Raw genomic sequence first — 13090 nt, forward strand, 5'->3', positions numbered from 1 at the left:
AGGAAAGCAATGAAGTAATACAGAATTACTTTGTTTCAGATTGTGGCAGCAGAGCTCGTGCGGATCACAAGTGTCCTCCAGACTATAATAATGTTTCATAAACAATGTATCTTTCGTAACTGAAAGCCAACAATGGTTGGAGCTAACAGCCAGAGAGTTAACAGAAAGTTACTGGAAATGGCGCGAACTCTATCCAGCCGTGTCAGACAAAATGGAGCGGGAAAGTCATGTGGATGACGAGTGTCAACCGCGCGAGCAACGGAGGGTTAACCTGATCCCAAATGCTCGAGCAGTACTCAAGAATGGGTCGTACTAGAGTCCCATATGCGGTCTCCTTTATAGATGAACCACACTTCCCTATAATTCTTCCAATAATCCGGAGACTGCCATTCGCCTTCCCTACGATTCTCTCGTTCCATTCATTTCGCTTTGCAACGTTACGCCTAGATATTTAATTGATGTGACTCTGTCACACAGCACTCTGATAAAACTATTTTTGAACATTACGCGTTTGTTTTTCCTACTCATCTGCATTAACTTACATTTTTCTACATTAAGAGCTAGCTTCTATAGGAGCACATCTCGAACGCATCCAATCTCCTTTATTCCGGACTTCCAGTAATCCATGAGGTCATTAAAAGCACTCCGTCTTCATGCCACAAGCGCCTCATCGGAACCATCTGACAGCCGTGTCATCCTCAGCTGAAGATGCGGGTAGGAGGGGCGTGTTGTCAGCACACCACTCTCCCGGGCGTTATGATGGTTTTCTGTGACCGGAGCCGCTACTATTCGGTCGAGTAGCTCCTGAGTTGGCATCACGAGGCTGAGTGCATGAGGTCATTAAAGATAGTGCTGTTTTTTTCAACCCCTCTATCCCAAAATGCACGCACGGTGCGGTATGTGCTCCAGGCCACGTTCTGGACACGAGCGTCGGCTGCCGCCACGGCATGTCAGTAAGTAGATCCGGCCCGGCTCTCGGCCTTGACATTCGCCGCAGCCCGCGGAAGGCGTCCAGAGGTCGCGCGAGGGCGCTGCCACACCGCTTCCACCGCCAGTTTTTTCATCTCTTCATAACGATAACATCAGTCTGCGCCTGCGAACGAGCAGTCATCCTTGACCACAGAGCTGCCATGCTGAAAACAGTGCGGGGCTTTGCAGATGTCCAGTAAATGAATTGTTATCAAAAGCGCATGTGATATCCAAAGGCCGGCCGGAGTGGCCGAGCGGTTCTAGGCGCTACAGTCTGGAACCACGCGACCGCTACGGTCGCAGGTTAGAATCCTACCTCGGGCATGGATGTGTGTGATGTCCTTAGGTTAGTTAGGTTTAAGTAGTTCTAAGTTCTAGGGGACTGATGACCGCAGCAGTTATGTCCCGTAGTGCTCAGAGCCATTTGAACCATATCCAAAGACTGGGATAACGTATTTATTTGTTGAGAAGCCAACTATCATAAGCACCACACACCAATGTGTCATTAATTAAATATCCTTTGTAACAGTATCAAGTCTTCCATTATTAATGTTTCCCAAAAAAAATTAAAAAAATATTTAAAAAAACCCGTTTTGTGATGCTTGTGGTGTGCACATCTCTGAGCGGCACATTTTAACAGACTGCATTTTATACCGTGATGCAAGGGCAGAAGCACAAGTTGATGGGGATCTGCCCTGTGTTTTACCTAATGATGAGACGCGTGTGTCTAGGGTTTTTAAGTTTTCTGATGTGTCTGGACTCTGGCCTAAACTTTTAGGCTGGAGGTTTTCATGTATTGCAGAGTGGCTGGCTCCTACTTTTTTCCTTGCGGTCAGCCAGCCACTTCCATCTGCTATATTGTTTTAGCTCCCTCTACCACTTTCTTCCTGTGTTGTCCATGTTTTACTGCTGACGACATGCTTCATCCCTCGCTTCGGTATGGGTAGGCATATATCTTTCTAAGCTTGTTACCTGTGTTTTACGTTTTGTTTTATCTTACTGTTCTGAGTATTTTCTTGACACCCGTCTCACTATGTTACTGAGCGGGCGCTTAAGACCTTGCTGTCGTGCGCCCAAAAAACCCTCTACTACTACTACTACTACTACTACCCCCCAAAAATAAAAGGTAAAACTAATTTTTTGATTGAAAATCATCATTTCTGAAATGGGAAAACCTGATCCACTGCTATTGGAGTAATATAGAGCTCCTTTACTCCAACCGTAAGACAAGTAAATGAAACGTAAATTAGAAAAGAAAAATAATTCCACCAGCTGCGATATAGTCCCGAATACAAACATTGATCCAGGTAGCGTAATTTTTTTTTTATTCCAGTCTTTCTCTAAATGGCTCTGAGCACTATGGGACTTAACTTCCGAGGTTATCAGTCCCCCAGAACGTGGAACTACTTAAACCTAACTAACCTGGGACATCACACACACCCATGCCCGGGGCAGGATTCGAACCTGCGACCGTAGCGGTAGCGCGGTTCCATTCCAGTCTTTGATCACAATATAAAGTCCTTCGGCGATGACCGGTTTCAGTCAGTAATGACCATCCTCAGATCTCAGTACTGATTTTCTGCTTCAGTTTACAGAGCCTTTTGACTCTGTTGTAAGCCAGACATGGCACTAGTTTCACCAGCTGACATGTCTGGCTAACGACAGAGTCAAAAGGCTCTGTAAACTGAAGCAGAAAATCAGTACTGAGATCTGAGGATGGTCATTACTGACTGAAACCGGTCATCGCCGAAGGACTTTATATTGTGATCAAAGACTGGAATAAAAAAAAAAACATTTGAGTGAAATAATTTACCTTCGGGACTTACGTAAACCACTCCCAATTCCGTCGAGTTAACGGCACTATTAACTGAAAATCGCACATGTTCTCTCATCGGGAGGCACTCGTAGCGTACATGAAAAGTTCAAAATGTAAACTGCTGTTAGCGCTAAATGCACGTCAAACACATAAATGTGACAGGAGGCGAACCTCTTGTCACCGAGTAGTTGTCGTGATGTAGTTGCACGCAGGAGCTGCACAGCTTAGTAACGGGGCAAAAACGTGTTACGCAACAGCAGTGGCTAAAGCAGAGGGCAACAAAAATTATCAACAGTTTACAATCATTTATCTAAAGAAGTTATACTGTTCTTAACTGGAGAAACAAAACGGTGTGTAGCAATATACACTGAAAAGCCAAAGAAAATGGTACACCTGCCTAATATCGTGTAGGGCCCCTGCAAACACGCGGAAGTTCGCAGCATGATGTGGCATGGACTCGACTAATGTCTAAAGTAGTGCTGGAGGGAATTGATATCATTAATCGTGCAGGGCCCATAGATCCGTAAGAGTACGAGGGGGTGGAGATCTGTTCTGAACAGCACGTTGCAAGGCATCCCAGATACGCTCAATAATGTTCATGTCTGGAGAGTTTCTTGGCCAGCGGAAGTGTTTAAACTCAGAAGAGTGTTCCTGAAAGCACTCTTTAGCAATTCTGGACGTGTGACGTGTCGCATTGTCCTGCTGAAATTGCCCAAGCCAGTCGGAATGCAAATGCACATGAATGGACGCAGGTGATCAGGCAGGTTGCTTGCTTATGTGTTACCTGTCAGATTCATACATAGACGTATCAGAGGTCCCACATCACTCCAACTGGACACGCCCCACACCGTTATAGAGCCTCCAAAAGCTTGAACAGTCTCCTGCTGACATGCAGGTTCCATGGATTCTTGTGGTTGTCTCCATAGCCGTACACATCCATCTGCTCGACACAATTTGAAACGAGACTCGTCCAGCCAGGCAACATGTTTCCAGTTGTCAACAGTCCAATGTCGGTGTTGATGGGCTCAGCCGAGGCGTAAAGCTTTGTGTCGTGCAGTCATCAAGGGCTCCGAAAGCCCATACCGATGATGTTTCATTGAATGGTTCGGACGCTGACACTTGTTGATGGCCCGGCATTTAAATCTGCAGCAATTTGCGGAAGGGTTGCACTCCTGTCATGTTGAACGATTCTTTTCGGCCGTCGTTGGTCCCGTTCTTGCAGGATATTTTTCCGGTTGCAGCGATGTCGGAGATTTAATGTTTTACTGGATTCCTGGAATTCACGGTACACTCGTGAAATGATCGTACAGAAAAGTCCCCACTTCATCGCAACCTCGGAGATGCTGTGTCCCATCACTCGTGCGCTGACTATAGGACCACGCTCAAACTCACTTAAATTTTGATAACCTGACATTGTAGCAGCAGTAACTGATCAAACAACTGCGCCAAACACGTGTTGTCTTATATAGGCGTTGCCGACCGCAGCGCCGTATTCTGCCTGTTTACATATCTCTGTATTTGAATACACATGCCTATACCACTCTTTTTGGCGCTTCAGTGAACATGACTGTTAAGGGGCACTAACCAGTTTTTAAACCTTGATATAGTCCTAGACCTGTGAACGGTGACTAAAATCACTTTTATACTTGTATGTCCAGTAGGGCTCTTCTTAGGGGCGACTGTATTCGAGATCTGAGGTATTAACTCTAGGTACTGACTAACTCCTGAGCCGTTTGTCAGCTTATATCCGCATTGGACCGAAGGATGTACAGTTGGGAATTATTTGTATGACAGAAAGTGGATTTGTAATGTAGATCGTGATGTGTGCGCCCCATATTTTGTAATTCAGCCTAAACTGGACTGATCTGTAAGACCAGTACTGTAAGAATTAACATCTCGGTGAAAATTAATGAAAGTGCAGCAGTATGTTGCTAGAGGTCTCTCAGTCATGCGCGGAAGGCTGGACATCACATGGCGTCAGGTCAGTGTGACTATAACGTCAAATGGGGCTGGCTCCGCATCGCGAAGCAGTTGACGAAACGCGAAAAGACAGTGTGTGTCGATCAGCGAGCAGTTATGGTCCACTGTGGCTCGGAAGCAACATGGGGATGACTTCATGCGGGGGAAGAGTCATCGGGAAACTGGAAGAAGACCTAAATGTGACGAGCGTAGCCCAGGAGTTTGGAATTGTTCGCGCCTTTGTTTCATGTGGATGGGGGGAGCTCCGAACCACAGGCACTGCCGCCCAAAGGAGAGGAGGTGGTCGCCACGATCAACAACAGCACCAGGATACCGTTACTTTATGCAACAAGAAAGAAGGGATCCACATCAGACAGCGAGTACGATAACAGCCAGTTTTAATAGTATTAGAAGCCATGTAATCTCCCGCTCCACGGTGGCATGGTGAATGCACGAGGTGAGCTCTTTGTACGTTGTGTTCCCTTAAAACCCGCTCATCGGCGGCACCGTTTCCAATGGTGCCAGGAGCGGAGGATTGGATCCAACGAGGTGATCTTTGCGGATGAGAGCAGACTCAATCTGCGTAGTAATTCTGGCTGTACCTTCATATGGTGGGATGTGGGAATATGTAATACACCCAGGAATGTTGTTGAACGTGATGGTTTTGGTGATTCAGGTTGTAAGTAGGCTGTTTAGGTTTTTTATTGGTAACGCCACCTCAGTATGAAAATCACCGGCTGTGCCGTGTGCAGCCTGTGGCTGCTTTGCATTGTTGTAATACTCGCCATTGTAGTGTTAGGCAGCTTGGCTGTGAACAGCGCGTAGCGTTGCGCAGTTGGAGGTGAGCCGCCAGCAGTGGTGGATGTGGGGAGAGAGATGGCGGAGTTTTGAAATTTGTCATGAACTGCTATATTTATAAATGATGATATCAAGGTAAATACATTCTTTGTTCTCTATTAATATCTTTCATTTGCTAACTATCCCTATCAGTAGTTAGTGCCTTCCATAGTTTGAATCTTCTATTTAGCTGGCAGTAGTGACGCTCGCTGTATTGCAGTAGCTTGAGCAGCGAAGATTTTTGTGAGGTAAGTGATTTGTGAAAGGTATAGTTTAATGTTAGTCAGGGCCATTCTTTTGTAGGGAATTTTGAAAGTCAGATTGCGTTGCGCTATAAATATTGTGTGTCAGGTTAAGCACAGTCGTGTAAAATTGTTCAAAGGGGACGTTTCACATGTCGACCCTTAGCCTAGGATACCTCACTGGAATCTTCTGATTTTTTCTTGTAGTTTGTGTAATTAGTGTAGATTTTGTTTATTGCTAGCGCGTAATTCTAGAGAGAATCTCCTTTGTAGTTGTAGTTTTTCATTGTTGTATAGTAAAATAGTTGTGGCATGCATGTAGATTTGCACCAAGTATTTCGCAGCTGCAATTAACTAGATATTATTTTCAGTGTTATGTTAATGTGTTCTCTTAATTTTGCTCTTCAAATTGTGTTTTTCTGTGTTGTCGTGTGAAATACTGTGACAATAATGGCGTGTGAAAAACGTAATACTGGGCTCCAAAGTAAACTGAGAAATGACAGTAAAAATGAAAGCAGTGTGTTAGCGTCACCGAGTAATGAATTAACTGATGTTCAAAATAGTAATTTAGTAATTGTGCATAGGGAAATGGAGCGGGCGGCAAACAATGGCGTAGGCGGTGAAACAATTAGTGAAGAGGGAAGCATTATCGATCGATCGGTCGGCGACAGCTCGCCTCAGGAATCCGAAATGACAGGAAACAATCTCACAAATGCTGTGGATTCAGGATTTGGGTCCTCACCGTTTTCTCAAATAAGTCAAGACACATTTTCTGCTTGTCAAAATGTGAATGTTGCCGGTGCAACTTCACTGCCGAAAAGCACTGACGAACGTGTTTCAGACACCAGTGCATTGTTATTACAATTAATGCAACAAATGGAACAAAAGCTTGAAACATTAGACACAATTGAACAAAATCAGAAACAAATGGAACAAAATCAGAGTCAAACACAGCACCAGTTAGACGCAATGGAACAAAATCTTCACATCACGCTTGAACAAACACGTGAAGATTTAACTACTGAGTTACATAACATCGAATCGAAATGTCAAAAAGTATGTAATGACGTAAAAACACAAATTTGTGAGCATTTTCAACCTATTTTTTCGCGGCATGAAAATGCACTACAGAATCACGAAGCAGCCATAAAAGAACTGCAAACTATTGTTCATGAAAATCATGAGACCTTGCAAGCTAAATTTGACTCAGTTGCATCTACCGATTCGGTTACGCAACTTGCAAAAACTCAGGAAAACTTAAAGGACACAGTAGATACTCTGAAACTTGGTTCAGAAAAACACACTGAGGAAATGTGTTCACTATCGGAGAAAGTAGCCGAACTTTCGGATCAGTTCACTAACTTATCTACGAAGGTAGATGATAATCTGAACGACACAAAACCGGTAGTCTTTAATGACACAGAAGAGTTCGAACAAATTAGGAAACTGAAACAAAATCTGAATCAAATTAATACGCAACACCAAAGAGAAATCCGGGAAGTACAAGATCAGCTGACACAGGTAATACAAGAATTACGTATTTCAGAGGACACTCGCGCTCCAACACGGGAAGAGGGACTTAGAAATACGGAAAAGCCGCAAAATAATAACACAGGGCATTTCGGAAGTTATGAAAGAAATTGGCAATGTGCACCGAATTTTGAGATGGAACGGCCGACACGACCTAACAATGACCGATATGCGACTCACCGACATGATGATTTTGACTATAAGCTGTTTATTACTACACGTAAATTCAAAACATTTAAGAATTCTGGCAACGACATTCATCCACAAGCATGGCTCCATCAATTCTCTCATTGTTTTCCTCCCAACTGGTCATTAGAACACAGATTAGAATTTATGTGTGGCTACTTAGAGAATCCCCCCCATGAACCATGGACCTTGCCGTTGGTGGGGAGGCTTGCGTGCCTCAGCGATACAGATGGCCGTACCGTAGGTGCAACCACAACGGAGGGGTATCTGTTGAGAGGCCAGACAAACATGTGGTTCCTGAAGAGGGGCAGCAGCCTTTTCAGTAGTTGCAGGGGCAACAGTCTGGATGATTGACTGATCTGGCCTTGTAACATTAACCAAAACGGCCTTGCTGTGCTGGTACTGCGAACGGCTGAAAGCAAGGGGAAACTACAGCCGTAATTTTTCCCGAGGACATGCAGCTCTACTGTATGATTAAATGATGATGGCGTCCTCTTGGGTAAAATATTCCGGAGGTAAAATAGTCCCCCATTCGGATCTCCGGGCGGGGACTACTCAAGAGGATGTCGTTATCAGGAGAAAGAAAACTGGCGTTCTACGGATCGGAGCGTGGAATGTCAGATCACTTAATCGGGCAGGTAGGTTAGAAAATTTGAAAAGAGAAATGGATAGGTTAAAGTTAGATATAGTGGGAATTAGTGAAGTTCGGTGGCAGGAGGAACAAGACTTTTGGTCAGGTGATTACAGGGTTATAAATACAAAATCAAATAGGGGTAATGCAGGAGTAGGTTTAATAATGAATAAAAAAATAGGAGTGCGGGTTAGCTACTACAAACAGCATAGTGAACGCATTATTGTGGCCAAGATAGACACAAAGCCCATGCCTACTACAGTAGTACAAGTTTATATGCCAACTAGCTCTGCAGAAGATGAAGAAATAGATGAAATGTATGACGAGATAAAAGAAATTATTCAGGTAGTGAAAGGAGACGAAAATTTAATAGTCATGGGTGACTGGAATTCGTCAGTAGGAAAAGGGAGAGAAGGAAACATAGTAGGTGAATATGGATTGGGGGGAAGGAATGAAAGAGGAAGCCGCCTTGTAGAATTTTGCACAGAGCATAACTTAATCATAGCTAACACTTGGTTCAAGAATCATGAAAGGAGGCTGTATACATGGAAGAAGCCAGGAGATACTGACAGGTTTCAGATAGATTATATAATGGTAAGACAGAGATTTAGGAACCAGGTTTTAAATTGTAAGACATTTCCAGGGGCAGATGTGGATTCTGACCACAATCTATTGGTTATGAACTGCAGATTGAAACTGAAGAAACTGCAAAAAGGTGGGAATTTAAGGAGATGGGACCTGGATAAACTGAAAGAACCAGAGGTTGTAGAGAGTTTCAGGGAGAGCATAAGGGGACAATTGACAGGAATGGGGGAAAGAAATACAGTAGAAGAAGAATGGGTAGGTCTGAGGGACGAAGTGGTGAAGGCAGCAGAGAATCAAGTAGGTAAAAAGACGAGGGCTAATATAAATCCTTGGGTAACAGAAGAAATACTGAATTTAATTGATGAAAGGAGAAAATATAAAAATGCAGTAAATGAAGCAGGCAAAAAGGAATACAAACGTCTCAAAAATGAAATCGACAGGAAGTGCAAAATGGCTAAGCAGGGATGGCTAGAGGACAAATGTAAGGATGTAGAGACTTGTCTCACTAGGGGTAAGATAGATACTGCCTACAGGAAAATTAAAGAGACCTTTGGAGAGAAGAGAACCACTTGTATGAATATCAAGAGCTCAGATGGAAACCCAGTTCTAAGCAAAGAAGGGAAGGCAGAAAGGTGGAAGGAGTATATAGAGGGTTTATACAAGGGAGATGTACTCGAGGACAATATTATGGTAATGGAAGAGGATGTAGATGAAGACGAAATGGGAGATAAGATACTGCGTGAAGAGTTTGACAGAGCACTGAAAGACCTGAGTCGAAACAAGGCCCCGGGAGTAGACAACATTCCACTAGAACTACTGATGGCCTCGGGAGAGCCAGTCATGACAAAACTCTACCATCTAGTGAGCACGATGTATGAGACAGGCGAAATACCCTCAGACTTCAAGAAGAATATAATAATTCCAATCCCAAAGAAAGCAGGTGTTGACAGATGTGAAAATTACCGAACTATCAGTTTAATAAGTCACAGCTGCAAAATACTAACGCGAATTCTTTACAGACGAATGGAAAAACTGGTAGAAGCCGCCCTCGGGGAAGATCAGTTTGGATTCCGTAGAAATGTTGGAACACGTGAGGCAATACTGACCTTACGACTTATCTTGGAAGAAAGATTAAGAAAAGGCAAACCTACGTTTCTAGCATTTGTAGACTTAGAGAAAGCTTTTGACAATGTTGACTGGAATACTCTCTTTCAAATTCTGAAGGTGGCAGGGGTAAAATACAGGGAGCGAAAGGCTATTTGAGAGGTGGCATGAGCCCCCTCTCATATTTCTATCTTACGATTCTCCTCTCTAGTTGCATGCGGTGGAGGTTCCGTTGTTCCTTCACACGCGGACTTCCCATGTAGCGTCTCTCGCCACCCGGGTGGTCCAGTGACAGGCGGGCTCTTCTCACTTTGAAAGGGTAGGTTGACAGGTGTGGGGGCCGAGTGAATACTCTCCGGACGCCGACATTGTCAGGAGACGCGGCCGCGAAAGCCGGAAGTGGCGGCTGGGCTGGTGGTTCCGTTGCTTCGCAGAAGCTTAGCGAAAACACTTTCTGGCGGGCTACCAGCGAGGCGTGGGAATGACTTGTGTACCCTGGCAGTTGTGGCGGGAAAATTCCCGCACTTTCTGCAAAATAGTAACGGTGATTGGTTTGCTCAGGGCATACCGCCGTGACGTAGCAAAATCAGCACAGAAATTGGCGCCAAGAATCTCCATTGGTGGAATGGTAGTGCTCCGGCAATGGAGTGGAATTTCCGCCGGTTTTAGGGTTGCTGATTGGAACGTAACCACGGCCACTGTCGTGGGGGCGGGAAGGTGGTGTGTTCGGCCTGTACAGGTGCTCTGAAGGAGTCAGCAGTCGCCTTTCGGTCGAGGACGTCAAAGCAGCCAGCCCTCGCCTGCGGTACGCCAGATCGTGTTCTGGGAGAAAAGAAGACTGTTGGTAATGTACGTCCGCAGCACCGGCAGATAGGGATTTTCCTAGGTGATAATCAGAGCTCAGCAGAGCGCGCCTGTTCATCCTTTTCTAACTTTGTTCAGTTTCGAGTAACAGCAATTACCATTGGGTTAGCTGTGTGTCTCTCTTGAGATTTGAGTGGAAAGGAATTGGCTCCACATACCACTTCGTCTTAAACCTCACGATCTAAGTTAGGGACAACTTCACCTTTATAGTGTTTGTATGAATCTCCAATTTTAGCCAATTTGATGTTTTATAAATTTGCTGTGTTTCTTTTACTATTCTGTGTTTAATCTTAATAAATCATATTGTTATTTTGAACAGAACTTTCATTCTGTTAATCAATAGAGCAACCCTATCATTCCTCACTATGCTAATGAAACCTTTGTTTATTTAACTTATGTATCAAATTAAATTACTGCAGGTGCCAAACTCTCTTCTACTCCACTAGCAGGGTTGATTAGAGTCAGTTCGCGTATTTTTTTTATCCTTGTGCAACAGCAAAAGTCGGAGTTAGAATAGGGGGGGCTTAGAGCATGATTTACACATGTGGATTCTAGTAGAATTTAGTGATAAATACACTACTAGCCCCGGCACCTCGCATAATATGGCGACCCTTAGCCTCGGATCTTTCCTGAGAATCACTGATTAACAAACAGTATTCTTAGTACGAACATTCAAATTTTTTTTCTCTAATTTTTTTATTGATTAATACCCAAGTTTTTCTGGTAGTTCCGCGTTTAGTTTTAAGTAGCGGCGCATGATTACAGTTTTTGTTTTCAGTGTATATATTTTTTTTTTGTTCATTGTTTTTTTGTGTTTCGTTGATGTGGTGTCCGTACCACATCGCACTTTGTCGGATTTGTGTGCGGTTTCTGGACCACATCAAATTGTGCTTGTAATTACAGCGTTGCAACAGCGTTGTTAAAATTTTGTGTCTATGTCGAAAAATATTGGGAGTAGACGATTTTATTGTGAATTTTAGATAAATTTGTTTTTTTTATGAATGATCACGAGAAGTAAGGCACGACTATCAGCGAGCGAAACTAAAACAAAAGAGAATAGCATAATGGATAAGTGGCAGTTTACTGACGGGAATAGGTTCGGAGATGGGCACATTTTTAGCAGGACAGGACGCCAGGGTCATTGATGAGGAAGGTGATTTGGACGCGATCTTAGAGCAGCGTTGCGGCCGTGATTATGATAGTGAGGTAGAGGATGAAACAAAGACAGTCACACAGGTCGAGACGGTAGCAGAAGTTTATAATCAAACGAACGAGAGCAGACAGGGGCCAGCTCGGCCACGTCAGAGCTCTAGCGCCCAGGTGTCCAGAGTTACATCACCCATGTGTGACGAGGATCAAATTGATGACATTAACCCAATACTGAGCTTCCTACGATCAATGAAAGAAGAAGCTGACGAACAACGTAAGAAGGAGAAGGAAGAAGCTGACGAACAGCGTAAGAAGGACACTCAGGCAATAATTTCGCATATAGAGGAAATTCGTGGGGAATTAATAACAATAAAGAAAGAATGTAGAGAAGCAAAACAAATGTCAATGGCTGCACAAAAAGTAGCAGGCCTGGCCAAAACAACAGCAATAGGGGCAATGAAAGTCGCGGAAGCAACTTCTAAACTCGCAGGGCGCTTGCGACGTACAACACAATCCCACTCAAAATCCCTAGCATTCTTAAAAACTCAAGGTAATATTGCGGTTACGAACATCACGAAACGAATGAAAGAAGTAGTGAGTCGGATAGCGAAACTAGAGCGAAACGGGCACACGAGCACTGCGCGTTCGGATACCAATGATGGAGTACACAGGAGTGTGTCTCCGAGGAAAAGCCCGCCGTGCTCTAGCCCAGTGACAGAGTGCGGAACTAATAATGCACACGCAGAAACAGCGAGTAATAGCTCCAATAATTATAGCCCACCTAGGAGAGTGAATTCTGAGAGCCACTTCCACTGTGATACAGAGGTAGCACATCACAGTTATCAACAAGATAGAACAGGACACTCAGCAGACGTGCAAGTATCGGAAACGAGTGACAACACCAGTGCGAGGATCAGACAGGATTTTGATCACAATCACTTCCTGTCGATACTAAAATTCCAGAAGTTCAGAGATAATGGAGGGTCGATGCATCCGAAGAGCTGGGTGACGCAGTTCACTAATTCATTACCGTCATCATGGCCAACCCACGCAAAATTAGAATTCATGTGTGGACACATCGAAGGCCAAGCCGCGGAAAAGATGCGGGGTGTGGCAGCGACGTGTCGGACCTATCAGGAATTTGTTGGTGCATTCCTGCGTACCTACTGGTCAAAGGAAACGCAAGACAGGATTAAAGAGGAAATAATATTTTGTCCT

At 44.2% G+C, this 13090-nt stretch overlaps 1 protein-coding gene across 1 annotated transcript in view; it reads left to right on the forward strand.

Moving 5' to 3' along the window:
• The first annotated feature begins 5630 nt into the window (after positions 1–5630).
• The window catches only part of LOC126194351 (uncharacterized), a 377936-nt gene continuing 370476 nt past the window's right edge, over positions 5631–13090 (forward strand). Inside the window, exon 1 of the mRNA XM_049932759.1 lies at positions 5631–5677. The gene's annotated coding sequence lies outside the window, so the exon portion shown is untranslated. The remainder of the gene's footprint in view (positions 5678–13090) is intronic.

Source organism: Schistocerca nitens, chromosome 1 (assembly GCF_023898315.1).
Source record: "Schistocerca nitens isolate TAMUIC-IGC-003100 chromosome 1, iqSchNite1.1, whole genome shotgun sequence".
Lineage (NCBI taxonomy): Eukaryota > Metazoa > Arthropoda > Insecta > Orthoptera > Acrididae > Schistocerca > Schistocerca nitens.